Source organism: Mus caroli, chromosome 5, assembly GCF_900094665.2.
Source record: "Mus caroli chromosome 5, CAROLI_EIJ_v1.1, whole genome shotgun sequence".
In the NCBI taxonomy this organism is placed as follows: Eukaryota; Metazoa; Chordata; class Mammalia; order Rodentia; family Muridae; genus Mus; species Mus caroli.
In genome coordinates this window covers 62,787,826-62,813,195 of record NC_034574.1, presented here as the reverse complement: position 1 = coordinate 62,813,195, position 25,370 = coordinate 62,787,826, and the positions used below count along the sequence as shown (strand labels likewise).

General features: G+C 37.5%; 1 non-coding gene across 1 annotated transcript; it reads left to right on the top strand.

Annotated features, from left to right (window-relative positions):
- Positions 1-11,382: 11,382 nt before the first annotated feature.
- On the top strand, positions 11,383-11,512 carry LOC115031214. The gene has a single exon (XR_003836833.1). It is a non-coding gene; the product is annotated as a small nucleolar RNA SNORA17 (small nucleolar RNA).
- Positions 11,513-25,370: the final 13,858 nt, after the last annotated feature.

Here is a 25,370-nt window from a genome sequence, read left to right as displayed (position 1 = left end):
GGACTTTTGGGATAGCACTGGAAATTTAATTGAGGAAAATACGTAATAAAAAATATTAAAAAAAAAGAAAGACAGCCCTTCATTCTTCACTTCTTTTCTCTTTCTTTCTTCCTTTTTTCTTTTTTTCTTTCTTTTTTTCTTTCTTTCTTTCTTTTTTTCTTTTCTTTTTTTTTGTGGTCTTTTGAGACAGAGTTTCTCTATATAGCCCTGGCTTCCTGGAACTCACTCTGTAGACCAGGCTGACCTTGAACTCAGAAATCCACGTACCTGCCTCCCAAGTGCTGGGATTAAAGGTGTGTGCCACGTGCAGCACCACTACCTGGCTATTCTTCATTTCTTAACTCTCTTCTCAGAAGGTATAAGAGCCTGTTTGTGAGTAGCCAGAGATTCATTTGCATTGGATTTCTATCTTTCTTTTGACAATAATTTTTCTTCTATCTTTGGTATACATAAATAAAAATTATCTTTAGCCATACAATCTCATTATCTCTATAGCTGCTATTCATTTGTGTTTCTTAAACTTCTAATGAATTACTTCATTCTGGAAAACCTTCCCCAACCACCATTGGGTAATTTTAAGAATTAACCACATTTTTTCTGTTAGATTTTCAGAATACTACTAATCCTAAGAAAGAGTGAGCTTCTTGGAACTGACCCTATTTCTGAGATATAACCTAGAAACTCAAAATATTTATTAGGGACCAACATCTGTGAGGAAATGAATAGGAAAAAATGACTCAAAAGAAAATAAAGTACAATAGATTGTGCAAGCCACCAAAGCCTTAACCAATACAACAAAGAGCCCTGGGGAAAACTCTCTATCATACTTTCTTACATCAACTATATACATTTGCTGTATTCACAAGTAGATAGGATCTACTAAAAGAAGACAGTTATTAACTCAATGACAGTTGTTCCCTGTGGCCAAGTCTGACTCTGAAGAAACTTAACACTGAATTGTTTGATTGTTGAATTCTTTACATTCAGACAACAGTTCCTTCCTTGAAAAAGCTATGGCTACCAATTCTGTTGACTATAACAATAAAATTAAACTGAAATGTGATTCTAAATGGTTCCTGATGCTCTGGGAGTTCAGAAAGCAGGAGTTCCTAGCTTCTAGAGGTAAATGAGAATACAAACAACCAGAGAAGGATGAAAATAATAGAAAACTCAGAGATCTATCACGACAACTACCACCATTAAACCAAAGACCCCTAATCTTTCTCCAGTAAAAACAATGGGTTCGATATGGGTACTAACTTCACAGTAGTGCCACATACCTAATTGTTGCATGTGACTCACACTTGAAGACTTAAACCAACCTGTTTTGGCAGCTATACTCAGAGGCATGAAATTTATTCTAAATATTATGATATGCAATTAAAGTTCTAATCAGTGAGGTAGGATGATCTGATTTGCTCGTTTATGCTCTAGTTTAAGCTTCTTTATATAAAATACCTTGTGAGATGAAAAGAGAATCCTAGCTAAGATACAATCACATACCTTTTGTGTCACATCAAAGTAACTCGACTGCACGCCAAATCAAAGTGAACACTTGCAAAAAATTGTCAAGAGCAATGCCATAAGAAGTCTAGAAACTAGCCAAAGGCTTGCAGAATTTAAGTATTATTTTTGAAGGGAAAGAGCTGAAGCTTTATAAATATATCTAACTCTAAAATTAAAAGGTTCCCAATTATAACTCCTCTGCTACAGCTTTAAAATGTCCATTAAAATCAAATTTTAACAAGTATAGTAATATATAAAACCACTCATTTAGCAGCTATGAGAAAAAGATCTAGAGCGTCATAAAATACATATTTAATAAAAACCTATTCAACTCTTTTAGCATCTCCACAAAGAAACTAAGTGATTTTGGGGGGGTTTTGTGTTTGTTTGTTTGTTTGTTTGTTTGTTTTTTAATTTCAGGGATTTGTTTGGAATAGTTTTTATTTCTTTGTTGTCAACTTTGCCCATGTAAATAATAGATCTTCCTAGTATCTGCTCCCAATCTTTAATATGATTTTCCCTGGATTGCTCTAACATATTCCTTTGTCCCATATTTATGTTCTTTCCATTTTTTTTATTATCCTCTAAGTTCAATTACTGCTGCCTACTGGAATGTTAACTCATCTTGTCATCTTTGTTTTATACAAACATCCACAGTACAGTATAAGCACTATCTCCAGGGCATTTTTCAAAAGCAAATATTGGTAAATACATCACAGCTGTTAGGCAACAATATCTGTTGCAGCAGACACACAACAGACTAATAAACTGCAATGTTGGTGTTTTTAAAACACAAGAAAAATGGGAACGAGGCATTCTTGAGAAGCCAGATACCAAAGTTCTGAAGACTGATCTGTGAGTATTTTCTGAAATAGCCCTAAAAGTCGATCATTTATCACCTCTGGCTGGTCACAGTTTTACAAAGTAGAAAATGAAGATGAAGTGAGCTATAAAAAGTCAACTCATTGAAGAAAAATACCCAAGTATGTGAGCACACACATGGTCCTATTGCAAATTCTGAAAAATATATGATCTCACATAATGTTGGGTTATATAAAATACACGAAAAGAAATCCAAGCCTTTACTGCGATGAACAGACACCATGAACAAGGCAACTCTTATAAGGACAATATTTAATTGGTGCTTACAGGTTCAGAGGTTCAGTCAAAAAAGCCAGGCGGTGGTGGCACACGCCTTTAATCCCAGCACTTGGGAGGCAGAGGCAGGCGGATTTCTGAGTTGGGGGCCAGCCTGGTCTACAGAGTAAGTTCCAGGACAGCCAGGGCTATGCAGAGAAACTCTTGTCTCAAAAAACCGAAAGAAAGAAAGAAAGAAAGAAAGAAAGAAAGAAAGAAAGAAAGAAAGAAAGAAAGAAAGAAAGAAAGAAAGAAAGAAAGAAATCATTACATTGTCATTCATTGATCACTAAACTAAGCACACCTGAGTGAATTTAAAACATTTTCACCAAGGAGAAATGATACCTGCTACTGCAAACCCATTATAAGGTCCCTGCATACAGTGTCGAGAGTCATAGATCTGAGAAAGGAATTTAACTTGATTGCTCATCTAGACTGATATAGTGTTGATGAACTAGAGTAACCTGTGAACTTCACTGAAGGCAAAGACTCATGGTATTCAAAGATAGTAAGATTAAATGAGAGTTAAGAGGTCAATCCTAAATAAGATATTTATACCATCCCAGGTTTGCTGGGACTTTAGGAGACAGGCATGCAATACAGAAGTAGACAATTCATGGTCATTCCTATAGTTTCATATAGGAACAAGAAATCTATTAAGAATCAGACTAGAGGGACAGGAAGAATTGGTAGGGGCACTTTTAAATTCTGTCTCATAGAGAATGTTTATCAGATGCAAAGACCCACAGTCAAACAATAGGTGGAACTCAGGAATCCTGAAGGAGAGTTAGAAGAAGGATTGCAGGAGCCAGAGGGGTCAAGGTTATCACAGGAAAACCCACAGAATCAACCACCCTAAGCTTATATTATAAGGGCTCAGAGACTGAAGTGACAATCAAGGAGCCTGAATGGATTGACTGGGCCCTCTGCATATATGCTATAGTTCTGTACCTTGGTCTTTTTTGTGGGACTCCGAACAGTGGTAGCAGAGTCTGTCTCTGACTCCTCTGCTTACATTTGGTACACTTCTCCTGTTAGACTGCCTCACCAAGTCTTAATAAGAGAGGTTGTGCTGCTGCAACTTGATAAGCCATGTTTGGTTGATATCCATGGGAAGATATCTTTCTGAAAAGAAACAGAAAAGGAATAGATTGGATAGGGAAGAGGGAAGAGAAACTAGGATGGGAGGTGGGAGGGGAAACTGCAATCTGGATGTAATATATGAGAGAGGAATAAAAAAGAATAAAGACGACTGGAGAGATGGCTTAGCCATTAAAGGGTAGGCTCACGACACACACACACAAAAGAATAAGGAACTACAACGCCATTTTCTCAAGAAATTCATATGTATACGTTGTTAACAGATGAGCACATACAGAGTTAATCTGTTCTTGTTTTGAGTAAATCTTCCACCAGAAGAATAAAACATCAGTACTGTCAGATGCTCACTAGAGTCAGAATTTTAAGAAAATACCTAAATTCAGACATCCAGGAGTAAGAAAAGAGTACAAAATGTGACAGAAAGGAGACACGGCCATCCTGGTTCATTGGCCTTTGTGCTTAGAAGTATATTAGCTCCAATATTTTTACTTCTCCTGGAAACTCCACCAGGATGGCTTCAGGACTCTCTGGTTAATCACTGAGTTAACAGGAATTAAGGTTACTATCTGGATTTGGGGCTGCAGGGTTCCAAGTTTGGAAGACTCCTAAGAGAAACAATGTAATTTCAGGGAACCATTTTCCCTTTTCTGAATCCCTGCGTTTTCCATTTCTTTCACAGAACAAATTAAGTTGTTGTACTGTGGGGTTTGCTTCCTAGGTTACAGCTGTTGGACGCCTTGGCATCCTGTTTAAGATAACTTTCTGGGGCGGGAGAGAAGGGAGAGTGGTTAAAGCACTTGCTACTCAAGGTAAAGAAACAAGTTCTGATGCTGAGAAACCCACAGAAGATGCGGAGTGGGCTAGGCAGCTCATCTGTGACTACAGCTCGGAAAGGAAGAATGGACAATTCGGAGTAATTCGGAAAAGCAGCCAAACTTAGAAAGACCACTGTGGCTCTGTAACCTACTGCCCTAGGGAGAAGGAATTGTGGGAAGTTAATATACACATCATCACTAAAGGGCTAATTATCCCTGACAGGACCTCTTTAGCATACCTTAAGGTAGGTCCCTCTTGCAAAGGGTGGTCCCACCTTCTAGAACAGCGGTCCCTTAGCTAAGTGATTGCCTGCTTGACTGGAAGACTAGGTCTCCACTTAGGCTAGCTGAGGACTGGTTTTTCTCTTGTTTTGTGTAATTAAAAACATGCCCTCCAGAACAAAGACTAGGCAGGTTTCCCTGCAGCCATCTTTTAAGATTGTGGTGCTTTCTAAGTATGATGTCTGTCACCAGCATTATAAAAACATTGTGAGCACAGCATTGCTGTTGCTTTACATCCACACAGCTCCGATGGAGCCCAGTGGGTGGTAAGTCAAGGAGATCAGACAGAATATAGAACCAGTATTCCTGCTGAGCTCATGGAAATGAAATCCCCCGTATCAGAATTAGGAGTCCATGTCTTCTGTCAGTATCTCAGATTCTATAGAAAGCCAACTTATTAGTTTCCAAACTGGCCACAGTTTCAGACCCCCATCCTAAATCCTAAGTTATTTAACTTCTAGATTTGAATTTTGTGTTTTGGCACATATGAATACACAAGAATTTAAAGTTCTTTGCAAGCCAGACATGGTGGCTCATGCCCTTAAGCCCAGGACCTGGATAGCAGAGGCAGGTAAGATCTCTGAGTTTAAGGCCACCTTGATTTCCATGGAGAAGATCCAGTCAGGAATATATATAGTGGGAATCTGTCTCAAAAATCAATACAAATACATTGACAATCACTTTTAACAGTGTCAGATGGGCAAAACAATTTGTAGTTTGGGGAAATTTCTAAATTTAGCATAGCAAATTCCCTGGGACACATCCTTCATGGACTGGGTTTCTTTACTTCTGATGTTCTTATCAAAGAACTATCTTTTAACTTTCACGGTTTTATAGAACCTTATATATTCACCTTCAGATAAAAGAATAGCAAAAATAGCTTAGTAATTTGTCCATCCTTATGCATTATCCAGGAGACTGGGAGACTCCTCTGATGACCTGAATATGGGCTGCTTTAAAATAGATATCATATCTGTCAACAGATTGCTAAGATTACAGTTTTGATGCTCTTTTGTTTTCCATATTCATTGGATAATTAGCTGAACACCTGGATGAAAATAAGAATTGAGGGTAGATTAGTAAGTTGTCAGTTTCACAAATTCTTGAATATGGGTTTTTCTTGAATCGTACATATCTTACATATATTCTGCTCATAGCATCCTAATATGTTTTCAAGGGTATTAGACTTTCCTAGAGAAACAGAACCACAAGTATATATGTATGTATGTATGTATGTATGTATGTATGTATGTATGTATGTATCTATCTATATCTATGTATATATATAAATATATATATACATAAAGAGATTGTTGAGAGGTTTAGTCATGTAATTATGGAAAAATTTAACAATGTGCTATATAAAAGACCTCTGGCTTACAGTCCTGGGAAGAATCTACATTATCTACGAGCACTTGAAATTGGGCAACATGGATTTTCACAAGTGTTTTACCTCAAACAGGGTACGTTAATCCTTCTTGTCTTTCTTTCTCCTGACTCTAAATGGAGTAGATGGCATTCTTTAACATTTGTGAGGCAATGTCATTACACAATCTGTAGATTTAAATGTTAGTGACCAATAACTTTACTGCTCACCTTTCTCTGTCCTCAGTCATGTGACACAGACCTCATTTGTCTGCCTATTCTAACAGTGAGAAACAAACCAATAAAGAAATTATGATTTTCTAAAAATTGCTCAGTAAATACATAAGGGAATTGCATTCCCTTCTCTTAATCATTTCAGAATCCACTTCTTCAATTGTGTTCATGATGAAGCCAAGTAGAGGTCCTATTGACTATATGTAGTGAGCTCTCCGGAGGACACTATGAAGAGGATAGATCCCTCATTTCATTGAAAATGAAAACAGATGTCCTTTGAAGCCATGGATTTCTCTTCATTGTCTTAAAACTGTAAATTACATAAATGATATTTTATGCATTTGTGCATGCCTACACAAATACCCTAACAAAAACTGATCAATTTTTAAACATATTCCATAGAAGAGGCTTACAGAATTTTCTTTTTGTCTCCATTAAATACAAATATAGCATATATAAATATAAATCAGACACCAGAGTAGTTACTTTTTGTTGTTATGACTAAACACTGACCAAAATCAATTTGGAAAGAGAAAAAAGAGTCTACTTGGTTTACACTTCTTTTCACAGTTCATTACTGAGCAGGAACTCAAACAGCTACGTAGAGGGAGACAGGAGTTGAAGTGGTGACCATGAAGAGGTGCTGTTTATCAGCTTACTCTCATGACTGGCTCAGCCTGGTTCTTATACAAGCTTTCTCACAGGTGGCACTTACCCATTTCAGTCAGTAATCAAGAAAATGCCTTCAGCCAATGGCACATGCCAAGCTGATGGAGGCATCTCTAGTTCATGTCAAGTTGACAGTACACCAACCTGCCCTGACACCTAGCTATTTGCTGTAAGCTAGGAAAGCTAGCTGACTGATCTCCAAATGCTATTTCTATCTTGTTATTTCAAAATATGGAAAGGGGAGGAAGTGAATATAAATAAGAAATGAGACTTAATGTGTCTCCAAAGATCTTAATAGATACCAGAGACCATAATGGTAGTTTATTGCATTGATAATTCTGAAAAAAAAAAAAAAACTACAATTATTCACTTCAACTCTGTAGGTTAGGGGTAGGGGAGGAAGGATGAGATAAGGAAAGAGAATGAAAGGAAAATATTGTAATTTGTTCAAATAAGAACTTAGGATTAATATTTTAATATTATTTATGGCTATTACAAATTAAGATTTTACTTAAAAGTAGTAAAATCAGGGCTGGAGAGATGGTTCAGCAGTTAAGAAAACTAGCTGTTCTTTCAGTGGATCTGGGGGTTTAATTCCCAGCACCTACATGCTGGCTCACAACTATTCACAGCTCCAGTTCCAGGGGTTCTAATGCTTTCTGGCCTCCACAGGCACCGAAATGCATTGAGTATGTCGGCATGATATAATCAAAATGCATATATATATATATATATATATATATATATATATATACATATTACAAAACATCTTTTTAAAGAAGTCCTCAAAGCATTGAGAAATCTCTCTATGTTATGACATGTGATCATGACTTTCCCCTTGTAAACCATGTGTCCAGCCACTGGCATTGGACTGAAGATGAACTGTTGCTTCCAGTGCAGCCAGTCTGTTTGCACATGAATGATGTCCAAAATGGAAAAATGATGTCAGTTTACCGCTGACATTTTCTATCTACCAGCCATTTGAGGAGGGGATGCTGAGAATGGGTTGGTTAAAAATGGCCTTAACATGGAGATCACATCAGGTGGTTGTATTTAGAAAGCTACAAACAGCCAAAGAGTGAGGGATGTAGCTTAGTCAGTCTGAACTCTTTATCCCTAAAACAAACATAATATTTCCTAAGTCGTAAAGGATGCAGGTTAAGCACATAACCCAGTTTCATTACTTCGTAAGATAATGAAAAGATAATGAATGCAATTAGCCTACTTGTCTTATCTGTCTAAAGTACTGTTACACATTGAATATATTAAAAAAGAATACAATATGACATTCTTGCAACCTCAGAGAAAAAATTAATATTTGGCTATACATGTAAATGTTGATTTTGTACAGTCTAATAATAAGCAAGGACCCATAAAATATTAATGTACCAATAAATATAAATAATTTATACTGATAGATAATATTTAAACTAAATGAACTTGATGTCAGCCTGAGAAGTTTGGCCAACCAGGATACACAGAGATTCTGCTCAGAAATAAATAAAAGAAAGAAACAAGCAAAGGAAGAAATAAAGAAAGAAAAGAAAGTTTGACATCTGACATCTTGTCTTTCTCCTTGAATCTTGCTGACATGCTGTGAATAATAAAATTTTTAGTAAATTGTTATCATATACATGAGTGTATCTTCCTGCAGAAAAACACAGAATACTAAGAAGGAAATATCGTTATGAATTTAGGATAACTGTGAATAATTGGTAATAAGTAGGGATTGTCTCACAATCCAGCAATTTCACTTCTAGAAATATACTTGCAAATTGAAAGCAAAAAGTAGGAATGCTAATGTACATGTAAGCATTAGGAAAAGTAAGCAGAGGGCGAGAATAGCCGGATGACCTTTTTAAGGCCTATTCAGTCCTAAAAAGCAAAGAACTCTTGATTGTTGCTGTAACATGTACAAACCTGTTAACAGTAGGGTGTATAGTTACAAATAAGGCAAGCCCAAAAAGATACATACCAGTATACCTACAACACATACCAAAATAGATTAATTCATAAAAATAGATAAATAGCATCAGTTACCAGAAGCTGAGGGAATGGACAGGCATTCTCTAATGGGTATGTAGCATACACTTCTGGAAGTATATAATGAAGAAGTTTGCACAGAACTGTGATTGTACCTAGTACCTGAATCATCTAATTCTCTCTCTCTCTCTCTCTCTCTCTCTCTCTCTCTCTCTCTCTCTCTCTCTCTCTCTNTGTGTGTGTGTGTGTATGTACACATATATATGCACACCAACAAAAGTCTCCTCAGATTTTTTTAATTTTATTTATTTATTTATTTATTTTTGGTTTTTCGAGACAGGGTTTCTCTGTGTAGCCCTGGCTGTCCTGGAACTCACTTTGTAGACCAGGCTGGCCTCGAACTCAGAAATCCACCTGCCTCTGCCTCCCGAGTGCTGGGATTAAAGGCGTGCGCCACCACGCCCGGCTCAGATTTTTTAAAAAAGTATGTCTGGAAGTAATTGCATTAACTATTTCCCAAATAAACACAATTATTTATTTAGCAGTACATAGGACTGTTAGTTGGAAATGTCTTTCATATTATGCTTGTTTCCTCAGAAACTGTATGCCAGTTGTGAGAAGTTGAGAGAGAGAGAGAGAGAGAGAGAGAGAATGTTTACATTTTCATAGTTTCTGCTGTATTTTTAGCCTGGCCATATACAAGCTGTGTTTTGAGAAAATCCCCAGACATACCATGAAGGATTAAAGATTCACCTATCCTCAGAAAATGTGTCAGTGATTTGGAAGTTTATATTTAAAAATAGTCTGGGAGCCACTGGTGAAAATGCTGGCAAAGAGGAGAGGCATGTGAAATAGAAGAACCACCCATGCTGGCTTTCTCTATGTTTAATATACTAACACATATTCATACTGTGTACATTCCTGGGTTTATTTAAGCTGCACTCGGCAATTCTGCCCAATTTAAACATTTTGAAACAATCTGAAACAGATGCTGTCACTCCTCATTCTCCTTTAGTGACACCAAAGGAGCCACCAAATATCAAGGAGACAAATAGTGCCCAGTCTGAGACCACCCCCCCCCTTGTGGGTAGGTGAAAAAGAACGTGTTAGCAAGGTTTATTTTAGTCCTACCTCTCTGAACACTAAGTACAGGTTTGTATCTTTCTCCTCCTCCTACTTCCTTTCTTCATTATCTGTTTGCCGAAAGGGAGACAGCAAATTAAAATGAGACAAGTTGGGAACAGATGGCTGTGTTGGACACAGTCACCTTAAAGAACTTGTTTAACTGCCAGTTTGTTTCATTTTCATAAGGCAGAATACACAAAGGTCACTTTAGCTCTGTGAAGGCTGTGCTTTCAAGTCCATCGGAAAGTATTCATTGGAGTTCAGGAAGTATAGTCCTTTCTTTAAATATAGACCAAAAAAGCTACAAAACAGGAAATGTTTTTTTTAAAGCATTTGTCCCCTGATCAGTAGGAGTCCACTCATTGTGGAGAACAACGTGACAAGAATCACCATGTCTTGTCATAAATACTGCTTTGGTGAGCCAGACACATTGAATTCAAAGGGAGATAAATGGTAGGAGATGTAGCAACATAAACAGACAGAAGAAGAATGACTAGGAAGCAAACCTGGAAAAGCTTTGGGAAGATGCGGATCCCAGCATTTGATAGGAAGGTTGGGATGTTTGTCACAGGACATCTGTGCAACTGGTATCGTGCTTTCAGTTTACAGGTTAGCTCAGGGCTGCGTACAGAGACCCAGTAGCATAGCCAAGAAATCATTCCTTCAGGGGGTAGAATCAGAAGGAGGAATGCAGGGGCAGTGGGCAGGAAATCACGTCTCAGAATGCACACAAAAGAATATGCCGTAGGCAGGGATTAGGTGAAAAGTATATAATTTTATTGAGAGTCTCCCAGCTAAAACCACCTGTGGTGGCTTGTGAATTTAGGTGATATGTGCTCCTGTATCTCCTCTTTCGCCACATTTGAGAAGATAATTATAGTAATAGCAGTTGTCCAGGAAGGATCATGTTCATTCAAAACTGCATCAAATAATCTTATGATAGGCCCCTGTGTGCCGTTAAGTAGTAACAATAGCAGCATAGATGTAGCTTTGACTTCAGTCCTTAACCCACAGTATTTGTTTATGAGAATTATTCCATGTTTTTGTTACTTCTTCTTATAATTCATAACTACCTTTACTATTTTCTACTTATAAATAACACTGAGAAACAGACTAGAACCTGTGTCAGAGAAGAGCTGTTGTCTCTATAATGAATGCACTTCAACCTGCCCCTTTACATTGCAACTGGGGCCTGTATGTCACATGGGCATCAGTAGGTGCTAAAGAGGAGAGAAGTCATGTTTACACTCAGTGTTCTGACCTATGAATATCTGAATGCTCAGTAGCTTAACATCCACTGAGAACAGCAAGCCTGAGCTGACCACCAGTCCAGCACCATGCAGGTGGTGTTCCCTGCAGGCCCCAAGAGCTCCCAGGAATGGGAGCAAGCTACAGACTAGAAGAATTCCTCCTGGAACTGAGGGCACTAGGTAGAAATGAACCTGGGACAGACAATTCACTGCAATAAATATTTACACACAAGAAATGTAGAGAAAAGATATACTGTGGGATCTACTATGATACTACACTACATTTTTTTTCTCTGTTGGGGGTGGGTACTAGGAGAGGGCAAGATGAGTGGGATTTGAGGTGCATGATGAGAAATGCACAGAGAACCAGTTAAAAGTTAAAAAAAGAAAGAGAAAAAAATTCACCAACCCCTACCGCCCTCCCCCCCCCCCCCCCCCAATGCTTGAGATTGATAATATGATTCAAGGGGCTAGGAGAAATTCGATCAGGAATTCAAGGCAAGAAACCTGGGAGCAGGACGTGAAACAGAGGCCATGGAGGAGAACTGTTTATTGGCTTACTCCTCATAGGTTGATCAGCAATTCTGGGATGGACCCAGAACCACTTTCCTAGAGATGTCACTACCAGAAGTAGGCACTCCCACAGCAATCATCAATCAAGACAGTTCCCACAGGCTTGCCCCCAGTCCAGTCTGGTAGGGATATTTTCTGTCCTTGTTCATGATGTATATAGCTCTCACTCTATTATTGGGTGCATATGGTTTTATGGACCTAATCATATGCATATGATTGATATGCCGTCTTGGTTAATTTTTCCTTTGATCTCCAGGAAATCATACACAAAAACATGGTCGTATTTCTAAGAGGTAGTTGTCTTGAGATGCATTTTGTATTGTTTTAATATATTCACATCAGCTATCAATTCTTCTCAGTTGTATAATGTAGATTTTCTTATCCTTACACTTTAACCTCCTGACATCACATTTTTATAATAAGCAAATTATGTATAAACAACCCATCATTGAGACTTGGCTTTGTTATTTATTTTAAACCAGCAGCACAATCTCTACTTTTAAATTGGAATATTAGGTCTATTTTCCTTCAATAGCATAATTAACACTAAGCATGTAATTATTCAGATTTGCTTTAGACGAATAATTGCAAAGGTTAATTCTGATGACATCCTTCTTATACGTAGTGTTTGTACTTTATGAAAAATTATAGCTTTGCCAATACAGGACTCTGTCAACCTCCTTTTGCTTGTTTTGCTACTACAAACCTATAATTTAAGGGTTTTATATCTATGTATGTCATAGTCTTCACAACCCACATATATAATCCATACATCCTTTATGGTTTTAGGCTCCTCAGTTTTACCTGCAGTTGACTGAGCTCTAATAATCATAAGGTTAAAATGTGAAAATGTGTCTATTGATTGAGGTTTTGAATCAACTTCATGTAAATTGATGGGATTGTTCATAAGGATCTGGGGGGACATGGTATTCCCAAATGACTCTAGCTTGTGTCAAATTGATGAAAAACTACCCAGCATAATAGGTTTTTTTCTAGATTCTTCATATGTTCAGCATCATTTAATTTAAATCCTTCACAACAGACACACAACACACACACACACACACATACACACACACACACACACACCAATTTAAAATTCAGTCTTTGATACTATTTGAGTCATCTTAAGCATTTTTTTCTGTTAACTACTTTTGCTTTTATCTGTGAGTCCAGTTTTCCTTTATTCATTTCACAATGATAGTACTTTGTTAACATTCACACACTGTCAATCATGTACAATTATGGGCCATAGCATCCTTTTGCAGGTTAGTGTTTTCCTGGGAGGATTTAAGCAAATGCCCATTCACTCCAGTCAGCACACTGGTTAGAAACTTAACCAACAACTCTACCCAGGTCTAGCTTAGTGAACCAGTGAATTTACTTGAGCCGTTTTTCTACACTGTTGTTGGAAGTTTCCTTTCAGAAGTATGGGTCACTCAAAGGTAACTGCCTCAACAATAGCCCACTCCAACATTGGTGGTAACCTATGAAGTCTGCATCCTCTATTTCTCTGTACATCTTTGAAGCTGTTCTCGGTCTGACTCATCTCAGCCACTGTGTACTCACTGCATCTTTCAAGACGTTGAAGAGGAGCCTTAAGAGTCTTGTACCTTCCAAGCTTCCTGACATTAACAAGTTTCAGTAACCTTCCAAGACCTGTGCATCTCCTTCTCCTTCTAGGAGAGAATGGTTAAATTGTCTTGAACTTGTGTGGTTTTCATTCTATAATTTTCTAGACAGGGACTTACTTTGGCTTTCATCTTAGGATGAACGTTTAGTCCTGAGGATATTAACATTATTTCCGTGTCATAGTCCTTCTGAGGTTTCAATTAAGTATCCTCATTAGAAAGATTTAAATATCAATTCTGACAACATTATGGTGTGCAGGAAATCTTCGCAGCTTAGCATTTTAGAGTGCAAACTGATTTGCTCCTATGTGTTCATTAGACATTCTCCTATGCATGCATAGTTTGATTTATTCATGAATGTGAGAGAAATTTCATGGAGTTTTGGGGCTTGCCTATTTTTAAAGAGACAGTCCTCTTAATTTCTAGTTGTCTGGGAGTGTTGGACATTGAATTTAAAGTTTTAAATTGTTACAACTATGAGTTTCTGCTTTAGTTTTGTTCCTTGCATAATACAATTTAATTTTTAAATGATAGAAATGAGAGTTAATATCAGATTCATCTAAATAACATTTATTGCAAGGTGCCAAAATAATACTGAGCATGTAAGTAAAAGCACTCATCTAAGAATGATTCTTATTTAGTCCAAAGATGACTTATTTCAAAGAGCAGACTACAGCATTGAAAAGAAAACAGAATATCTAAAACAATCCTGAATAATGAAATAACTGCTGCAGTTATTGCCATCCCATATTTCAAGTAGTATTACAGAGCTTTCATAATAAACAGCATGTTGCTGACACTAAAACAGATATATTGATCAATAGAATCAAGTTGAAAATGCTGACAAAATTCCACCATCTAAACACAACAGGTTTTTTTGTTTGGTTGGCTGGGTTTTGTTGTTTGTTTGTTTGTTTGTTTTGACAAAGAAGTCAAAATTATATACTGGAGAAAAGACATCATATTCAAACAATGTTTCTGGTCAAACTGGATAGGAGTGTGTAGAATAATTAAAACAGGCCCTTGTCTATCTATTGGCACAATCCTCAATTCTAAATGCATCAAAGAACTCAGCATAAGACCAGGTACTCTGAATCTAATAGAAGAGAAAGTGGAGGAATAGGCTTGAATTTATAGGCACAGGGAAGAGCTTTCTGTGCAAGACATAGAAAGCATAGGCCTTAAGATAAACAGTTAAAAACTGGAATTTCATGAAACTCAAATGCTTAAATGGCAAAGGACATTGTCATTTGGACAAAGTTGCTCCCTAATAAATTAAAAAGGATCTTTACCAATTACACATCTGATATAGGGTTAGTATATCGAATATATAAAGAATTAAAAATACTAATAAATATCAAGAAAACAAACAACTTAATTAAAAATTAGGTACATAGAGTCCATAAAGATAAAACATAGATGACTGAGAAAAAGTTTTTAAAATGTTCAACTTCTTACTCATCTGGGAAGTGAAAATAAAAATTACTTTGGGATTTCAAGTTACCAAAGTCAGAGTGGCAATTTCAATAAAACAAATGACAAAATATACTGGCAAGAATATGGAATAAAGAGGAACTTTAATCTAGAAACATGGCTACTCTGGCAAGTGATCATATCCAAAGGCTTAGGTTTGTGGTTTGTGTGGTCCAGCTGGAATACACTTAGAACATACCTTTAATCACTCTGGCTAGAATACAGACAGTCCCTTTACCAAACAAGGTAAAGTTAGTTCATAGAAATAGCCATCTATGTTTGAAAGTGACATCTAATTGTGGGGTAGACAATGTAACAAATCAGAGAAAATTTTGACAGAATGAGTCAGAAATAAGATAGGCCAATGTCTCATGAAAACAGACAGAAAAGTAAAGCAACTTAAGAGAGCAGGAAAGAGAGAGAGAGAGAGAGAGAGAGAGAGAGAGAGAGAGAGAGAGAGAGAGAGAGAGAAGAATAAGGAGGAGGAGGAAGAGAGAGACAGAGACAGAGAAGAAAGAAGAGAGAAGGCAGTTTTACAGGGACAATTTTACAGAGACACAGCTGAAGACAGAAGGAGCTAGAGAATAAGAAGGAGCCAGAAGGTTAGAAGAAATGACCAGAGTTTGTTTGAAGTCAAGCAGAGCAATTCAATGAGAAGACAAGAGAAGCTAGATTGAATCAGACAGTTTGGGGAAGAGTTTGAGCCAGAATAGCTGAGTTGAACCAGCCAGCTAGAGTTCAGAAAGAACTAGAAGTGGGCAAGCTACTCAGCTGCAAACCTTTGGAACAACAGTTACTTCTGGTGAATAAAAGTTACATTTATAGTGGGTAAACAAATTGTTTGTTCATTGCTTGTGGAAGTGTAAACTTGCAAAGACATCATGTAAATCAAAATGCTGATTCCCCAGGAAGCTGAATATTAATATACCTACATCAGATACACTATTCTTAGGCATGTACACAAAGGATTTAACATTCTACTACAGAGAGAATTGTGCATCCATGTTCATTGTTGCTCTATTTATAATAATCAGATTTGGAAACAGCCTACATGTCCAACTGATGAATTGATAATAAAATTGCTAGGTAGGAATCTTTATAGATTGATCAGTGCTAAATAGTAAATGAGGGGCCATTGACATAATTCATAAAGCAACTGATTTAAAAACAGATACATTTGACCTAAAATGTTGCAAGGACTTAAAGGTATGATTCCTAACTGCCTGATGTCACCCAGTAAAGAATGCTTACTGGCAACAGTTAATTCTTTTCCTTCTCCTACATCTCAAGAACAATCATACAAGTGTTCTTTTGTTGTGGATTTCGTGATTCAGGTCTATCTGAGAGATCAAAGGATAAAGGTGGCTACGTTCTCATCCAACAAAACTTCAGAATCTGATGGACACTCATAGAAAGAGAATCCAAGAAGAGGCTAACGGAATCATGGAGCAGGCCATATTCATTTAACAAAGTGAAAATCTGGACTGTAGGGGCTGGATCTGTCCTCTAGCCAGGGAGCAATGGAAACAAAGTGCAACCCAAGTGTCCTTCCTTAGCTAAGTCCTCAGACACATTACACCCAGCTCAATGAAGGTGGTCTCATTCCTTTTTTGCCTTGAAGGGTATCCATCCCTCAGACTGCCTCAAATTATTAAAACTCACTAACCCTCCACATACACAGTCACCACTTACTTACCTTTGTAGAGTCACTTAATTTCCAAGGATGATATATCATTCTCTAGGCACCTCTTTTCTAAATTTAGAATTTTACGGGAGCAATATTTCTTTAACCCAGAAAGCATACATTACAAATTATCCAATTACATCATTTTTAAACAGCCATCGAGTTAAATATAGATCACTAATGACCTCTAGTGGAGAAACTTGTTGGACTCCCTCAAACTGCAAAGATTGAAATGGTGTCAAGATGAAGTTTTATTACTGATAGACAAACACTTTTTATTAATATAAAGGGAAGCAAACATAATGACCATCTAATATTTCCTCTGATTTTTTTCTAAAATGGATCATTTATAAAAATAAGATATGGAAACACCATCTCAGGTTCAATTCAATATTACTGTTTAATTTTAAGTAGTGATGTTTATCATTTCACTCTTGGTAAAATATGTCAAAAATGATATAACTTATGAGCATAAATTGAGAATACTTAATCAATATTCAGAATTCAATTATATTTATGTATATTTTCAGATTAACCTGTGAAATTTAAGAGAGACCAGAGCAGTGATCATTTGTTTTCTAAACAAGTGCTTCCAGGGACTGGAGAGATGGTTCAGTGGTTAAGACTGCTGACTATTCTCCCAGAGGAATGGGGTTCAATTCCCAGCACTCACAAGGTAGCTCACAACTGCCTGTAACTCCAGGTCTAGGGGATACAACACCCTCACACAGACATGCAGGCAGGCAAAATACTAATGCACATAAAATAAATGTTTCCACTTTAGGAGGTTGATAGAGAAAGTGGGGAGAATCTATAATACTATTCAGTACACTCTAATACATAAGCAAGAAAACTTCAGGGTTTCAATTCTTATTGATTTTAGAAAATAGCTGTACCTTTTGCATGTATAAACCTATAAATATTGACTCTTCCTAGAATGCCCAGTGAAATAATTTTATGATTCATATTTTAACATTTTATAAAAACATGGTAGTTTGGCTTATGGCATAAAGCCACATCAGTGATGTATTTGACAGCTTAGTATTAATTTCATCCAATTTATACTTTCTAAAAGGTCATTTTGCAGTATCTTTTCATTTCTCATTACCTCCATCCACCGCAATAGGATTTCTTTTCAAGTTTATTTTCAGTGAAGTAAAAGCCTCTATCAAATACATGGAGAAACTAAACCTTCAAATTTATCCATGTGTGTCCATGCATATGCAATCATATCTTGCAAAATTTAATTTTAACTATTATTGCGAGCTTTTGTGTCCCCCCTGGTAAGAACACGCTCAGGGCAACCGGAATCTTCTGCAGCACAAGCTTTATTGCTTACCCCATCAGGAGCCAGTGGCGAAGAGAGCCAGAGAGGGAGCCAGAGAGAGCGAGAGATGGCGGAGCCCTCTCCCTTTTATGGAGGACTGTCCTCCGCCTCGGACGTGTCGCTCCCTGATTGGCTGCAGCCCATCGGCCGGAGTTGTCACGGGAAAGGCAGAGCACATGGCGTGGAAAGCTACCCCGGCACATGCGCAGCTTGCTTGTTTACTACTTAGAACACGGGTGTCAGTGCCATCAGCACCATCTTGTAATGGCGAATGTGAAGGCGGCTCCTTACAATTTATAAACCACAGTTAATTATAAGCGTGCACATGAATAAAGCAGTACTCTGTTTGAAAATCCTACTTTTATGATGTCAATAGCAACATAAACTCTCACTGAAATAATATTGACATGTTTTGAAAGGGATTATTGGCAATAAAATAAACATTTTAATAATTTCATACACGAGTATAATGAACTTTGATCAAATATATTTTCTTATTCCCTTTCTTCTAGTTACTCTCCTGAGCTCCACCCACTTTCACTATGGGATCATGGCTCAAGAGGAATATAGGCCAGGGGGGCCAGGACAGAATATAGATTTTAGTAAGTAATAATTCAGGAATATTGAAGAGGAGAGTATGCTAGCCCAGCCGTATGGAGGTTTGAGAGTTATCTCCACCATTGAGCTGCTTAGGGAATATTAAATATAAGGCTACAGGTGTGTCTTTCATCCAAGAATCCACAACATTGTGGCAGTAGAACAGATTAACTCACTACTGCTACAATCCCCTTTTTATTCTCCTTTTTAAAACTCAAAGTCCATTTAGTCCTGTAGTGTGCATGTGGATGTGGGTTATTTAAGACGAAGAAAAGGGAAGACATAGCGCTGACAGACACTAGATGTCTAAAAATGCTTCTGCTGCTGTTCTTAGGTCATATCTAATTAACTGCCTTTGAGGGTCACTTGTTTACACTGCCTAGGAGTGAAGGAATTGGGGCTGGTGAGATGGTTCAGTGAGTAAGAGCACTGACTGCTCTTCTGAAGGTCCTGAGTTCAAATCCCAGCAAACACATGGTGGTTCACAACCACCCATAATGAGATCTGACACCCTCTTCTGGTGCATCTGGAGCAAGTGGGGCCTTCCAGAGCAAGCAGAGGTCCTAAAAATTCAATCCCCAACAACTACATGAAGGCTCACAATCAGTTACAGTGTACCCATATACATAAAATAAATAACTAAATAAATCTTTTTTTAAAGGAGTGAAGGAATACTTCAGCTCTTCTTGTCATTTTTGCTGTATGGGAGAAGAGACAAATCATTTCTACGAAGACTTTGTTTGCAAAATAGATAAAACAACAACAACAACAACACAAACCCTGGTAAAGCCCCATAGAACCTTTTCAGTTTCTGGACTTATTTCAATCTAAATGCTTTATTTATCAAGAAAACAATCATTTATGTACTTAGTTTTCCTAAGATGTTAGCATAACAAAGGAATAGATGAAATTAACAAACTGAATTTAAACTACATTAGTCAGAGCAAATTACGGCAATACTGATGTTCTGAATTTCCCCACAAAGGTGTTAAATTGTCAAGTTGTAACATTACTTAACTGACAATTAGAACCAGAGTACACAAATCTGTTAGTGTTCCATTTATTGTATGATTATAACTGCTACAGAAATTAAAGTACTATATTAAATAGTTACCTTGGTAAGAGGCTAACCTTTATTCAGTAGCATATATATGTTTAAAAGTAAGGAAAATTCATGTTAGTAACCTAGAGCCCCTTAAATATCTTCTATATATTAATGAAAGATTACTTATAATGAGTAAATGCTTTCCTGTTACCTAGATAACAAATTCAATAATATGTAGTGGCAGAAACATCAGTAGAAGCTTAAATTTATCAAGGGCTAAGTGATACTCATTATTTTAATTCATTTATATTCATTGTGTTGGGTTAACCCCATGATGTGGTACACAGTTGAACGAATGAATGCTTAGTGATGCTCTGTGGTCAAAGCCTTGCTTTTGTTAGATGATAGAGATCATAGATCACAATTCAAAGATGATAAATGGCAAATATCATGTCCCCAACATCTTATAATCATTGGACACTAGATGTCATGATTGAAAGGGAGCATGCTTGGTAACTGAGAGTAAGCGGATATTCTTGATGACAAAGAAATAACTGGTAGTTAGGCAACTATATCAGCTATAACTTTCTGGGCATTCTGGGAAAGACAGAACTGGGCCCAACTCTCAGAGCCTTCATCCACGTGCACACATACCAACCGCTCAGTTTAAAATGAGGAAGTCCAGGCTGCACAGATTGTTACTGTGAGACAGCGACTTAGAACATTTCTCCTTAGAAGGTAAAGCCCCTGGATGTTCCCCAAGCTTGTTTTCCCTGATCTCAAAAAAAAAAAAAGCCAGAAAGAAGCTCTTTGTTCTCTATAGCCAGCAAAAAGCCTTTTTGTTTCTGTGCCTTACAGCCAGAGATGCGATAATTGTAGGAAGACCTACAAGCACATGGAGATAGACGCGGGAGAGGAGGCTGCAGCTCACTCCCCTCCTCACCAGAAAGGAGCTGTAGCCAACTCTCCTCCCAACTCCTCCCAATTCCTCAGCTAGCTGTTAAAAGCCCCCTACTGTCACTGATCAGGGTCAACTCCCCTGCCCTGCATGGCGGAGGGACTTCATCCTCAGCTAGCTGATAATAAAACCTCTTGCAGTTTGCATCAGGTGTGGTTTTCTCTCAGGACACTGGGGTGCTGGCCAGCTCATCCCGGGACTTGAGCAGAGGCCCAGCTTCAAGGGTCTTACATGACCACCTATATAACCTTGGATTCATAAATCCTACCACACAATACCACCGTATCCTCACATTTTTAACTTCCTTCACTTTCTCTCTCAACCAATCACCATCTACTTACATGCAGCTTTTACCAGGATGGATTCAAAGTTAGATATATGGTGATCGGTCATACCTAGGAGAGGTATATGGCATCTCAACGATGATAAAGGATTGATTAGGTAAGTATATACACTAGTATATGTAAATCCCCCACCTGTAGAAGGAGAAAGTGGAAAAGCTTACATTTTTAAGGCCCCAGAGTATCAAGTGCTAGGGCTTACAGAGATGGTTAGTAATAGTCTCTGCAGCTGTTGCTGTAGGTAATAATCCACTCTAATCACCCGGCGGCCACAGCACGTGTTCCTTAGTATCCACCCGATGCTCTGGATTCTCAAATGAAAGATAGACATGCAGCCTTCTATTTTAATATACCTTAAACAGCTCGATGGACGGGCCACTCCCAAACTTCCACATTGCTAACACCTCCCCTCTGATACTCCTAGACCCAGTGAGGGAGGAGGCATCTGAAGCAACTCTTACCCGGCTCTTACATGGCGGGTATTATGTCTTCTGCTGCTCTCAAGCCTGCATCTTATTCCTTTCCTGGCAATGGCGAGTCTCTTTCTTTGCCCAGGAACTTCTAAGTCCTGCCTCTATCTCCCTGCTCAGCCATTAGCCGCTGGCAACTTTATTTTCCAATCAAAGCCAACAGGGGGCAGAGACCCTCAGTGTCTTACATGCGACATGTGATTCCGCTTAATTTTGGGAGCTGAATTAACACAAGCAGCATTAGAACCAATCGACGTCATGTAGCCTGAGCTTTCTCATTAGTAAACTGATTGATCTGTATACATGTAGAGGAGTATTTTGATTCTTGTCCTCAGTTCCATCATTTCCAGAATGCTCAGACAGTTGTAGCTGATACGATTGCCTAGCCAGTCCATGTGTTTCCCAGTACCGCTGGCGAACTTGTGTCACTAACTCAGTTCTTATCACTGATGTCAACAGCAGTGACGTTGCTTCCAGGCCTGGCTTCTCAACCCTTCAGAGAGCCTTGGTATCCCAGGTCTCTTCACACCAACTGGAAAAAAGACATATCTGAACTTTGCTCCATACAAGCAAATGAGGACAAATCTTAAGGTATAACCCAGAGGCAGAGTTGGAAAGCCAGGTCCTAAAGTATTGCCTGGAGCACAGCTGTCTGCCAACCCAGAAGGCTCTCCTCAAACTCCCATGTGAGGAAAACATATGCTTTCATTTTCTCAAAGCTGCTAAAACTTGCTTCTTCAGAACAGCAGTCTCCTGTAAGTGGTATGTAAATTTTTACCATAGAATATTTCATATTTTCTTATTGAAAGCAGTTCTGTAGAGTATCTTCCAGTTCATGCAAGAAGTAGGCAAGTCTTTAGATTGTTGCATACTTTATAATGATAGAAATATAATCTTTCCTGAAATATCACTGTCCCTAGGGTGATAAGAATCAAACCAGTCAAGTGCTGTTTCACCAAGGTGTACATCCATAACCCAGTTCCATGTAAAATGCACATGTTTGTAACTACTGAATAACTAGTTACATTGTAACTATGGATAAGGGAACTCAGAAAAATGTGTCCCAGATAGTTTTTATTCCCCATGTGTTTCCAGTCTAATTGAAGATATGAAACAGCATGTTTGACCTTAGATACAGATGTAAAATGCTTTCACAGGAAGAAAAATGGAATAGTTACTGATATGAATTTTGAAAAAAATATTCAGAATAGGAATATTTTATTCAGATTTTGATTTGAAGTGGAAAACCTAAGTCAAAGGTTAAAACAGAGATAAACTAAATACAGTTGATAAATACTGATACAGTTGAGAATGAGAGAAGAAACTGAACAGAAACAAAACTTAAATTTAGGATGATCAATGTTGTCATAATATCCAAGACATTAAAATGTGGGCCCAAGAGTTGTGGCGGTAGATGTTTATAATTAGTAATATTTCCAAAAGATTTTTTCAGATTAAAAGAAATATCACTATGTCAAGTACGTGGTTTTGGTGATAAAAAGATACTAATTTTGTGGAAATATTAATATAAAGAGGTGTTGATAAAATTTAACAAGGGTTGTGCTGGTTAGTTTTGATCAATTTGATTCAAGATAAATTCTTCTGGGTTGGGGGAACCTCAAATGAGAAAATATGTCTGTTGGATTGGACTACAGACAAGCTGTGCATTAATCTCAATTAAGGATTGACAGGAGAACACCCAGACCATAGATGGTGGCCTGGCTGGCAGGTGGTAATGGCTGTAAAGGAAACTCACTGAAAAGGTAATGAAGAGAGAGCAAGGCGGTAAGCAGTGTCCTTCCATGGTTCTGCTGTAGTTCCCACCTTGGTGCCCCTCAGTGACAGATGACAGTGGACCCTTTCCTCCCTGAGTTGCTTTTGATCAGACTGCTTTATCATAGCAAAGGTTATACAAACTAGGACCGCTGATGACCATGTAGAGAGATTGAATTCACATGTGCACACAGCTGCTGGTGGGAGTGTAAAGCAGTTCGTGAAGCTAACTCTAGAGAAACAAAACTAGAGTTTCTACATGACCCAGAGTCCCACTCCTAGGGATAGAGCATAAAAGAAACGCGTGCATAACGGCGTGAAAACTTGTACATGGATGCTTATGTCTGCATTCCTCACCAGAATAAAAGGGTAGAAATTATCTTAGTTTGTATCAGCTGTTAAGTAGGTAAGTAAAGTGTGGCATGTCCATCCTATGGTATAATTATTCAGCAATAAAAAAAGCAATGAAGTACCTATGTATGCTACATTGCCAATGAGCCTAGGAAACATTATGCTAAGAAATAGAATCAGTCACAGAAGGAAATGTCCTATTTATGTGAAATGTCCTTAATATGTATATCATTGAGGCAGAAAGTAAATTGATTTTTTTTCCCTAGTGTTAGAATGAGTAGAAGGCTATTGGGTAATCACTGATATGTTAAAGGTTAATTTGGAGAGTAATAACTGTTATAACTTGATTGAGCTGATAACTGTATGGGTTTGTGAATATACCAGACCACAGAATTGGACGCCTTAAAAGAGTACATTTTGTGACATGTGAACTATATCTTAGTAAGGTAATATTTAAACATTGCTTAGAATGAATACAATAAGGGAAGACGGCATCCTTGGAGTAATATATTTTCAAACATAGCTATTACACATCATGGAGCATATGTAATTCCTGTAAACTTAATGTTAAAATTTTTGGGAAAACAAATAAAATTCAAAATTATTTATTTATACTCCATTCATTTCATTTTTTCTAATGACATGTTATAGGCTCACCCATACAAAATGGAGAAGAAAATAAAGTCATTTATACAAACACATAAAGAAGTATGAGGAAGACAAGGGAGCTGACTGTCACCATGCTATTATATCTGAGATGAAGGGAGTGTGAATCATGGTGACTTCTTGCTTGAGAATCTAGGTAGATGATATTGTCCATAGATGATGGCTCAAAGCATCAATAGCTCATCTGGTCTCATTGTTTTCCAGAACACAAGCAAGGTCTATGCACACTTCTGGTAATTTGAAAAACAAATGGGACACAGCAAAGATTACCTTTAAGAACTTCAGGACTCATTTTTATTAACTTATTAATTAAAAATGCATCTGGTGTTTGGTACAGTAGCACAATCTATTAAATTTTGCAACATATATTTGCAGAATGTATAGATACATGGCAATGATTTCCTTCCTTTGATGTCTGAGGCCACATCAACTCCATTCTCACACTGTTTAATCACCTTCTTATAAAAATTCACTGTGTACGATGAAAATTGGAAGCAAGGCCTGAGGGACATTCTCAGAAATTGATTCCTGAAGCTGACATGCCTTTTCTGTTCTTATAAAATTAATATTATATAATTACTGGGCATTAGTCCACCCTATTGGGCATATTCACTTTAGATCAACAAAGATGTATTGTCTTGTAGTGAGTGATGCTAAACAGACAGACATATGATTTCTTAATTCCTAATGATGATTCTATAAAATACCTAAAATTATACTAAAGAGAACCAGAGCTCTAGAGATGGTCTTCCTCAATTGTCCTTCCTGCCAGAAGAAATGATAAAGAAATATCAGGCACGAGAAATCTCATAGTAGGTAAGTAGGCATATGTTACTAACACCCTAAGAATAATTTTTAAAAAGTATCTAAATGAGAGGGAAAATAAGTACTTGAAAGAATAATACCCTTGGCTTGGACCAAATAGTCATAAAATATACATGACCATAACTGCTTAAGTGATTGCATTTGTTAAGGGAGAATTGGGTGTGAGCAAGTATTAAAATATAGTACGTA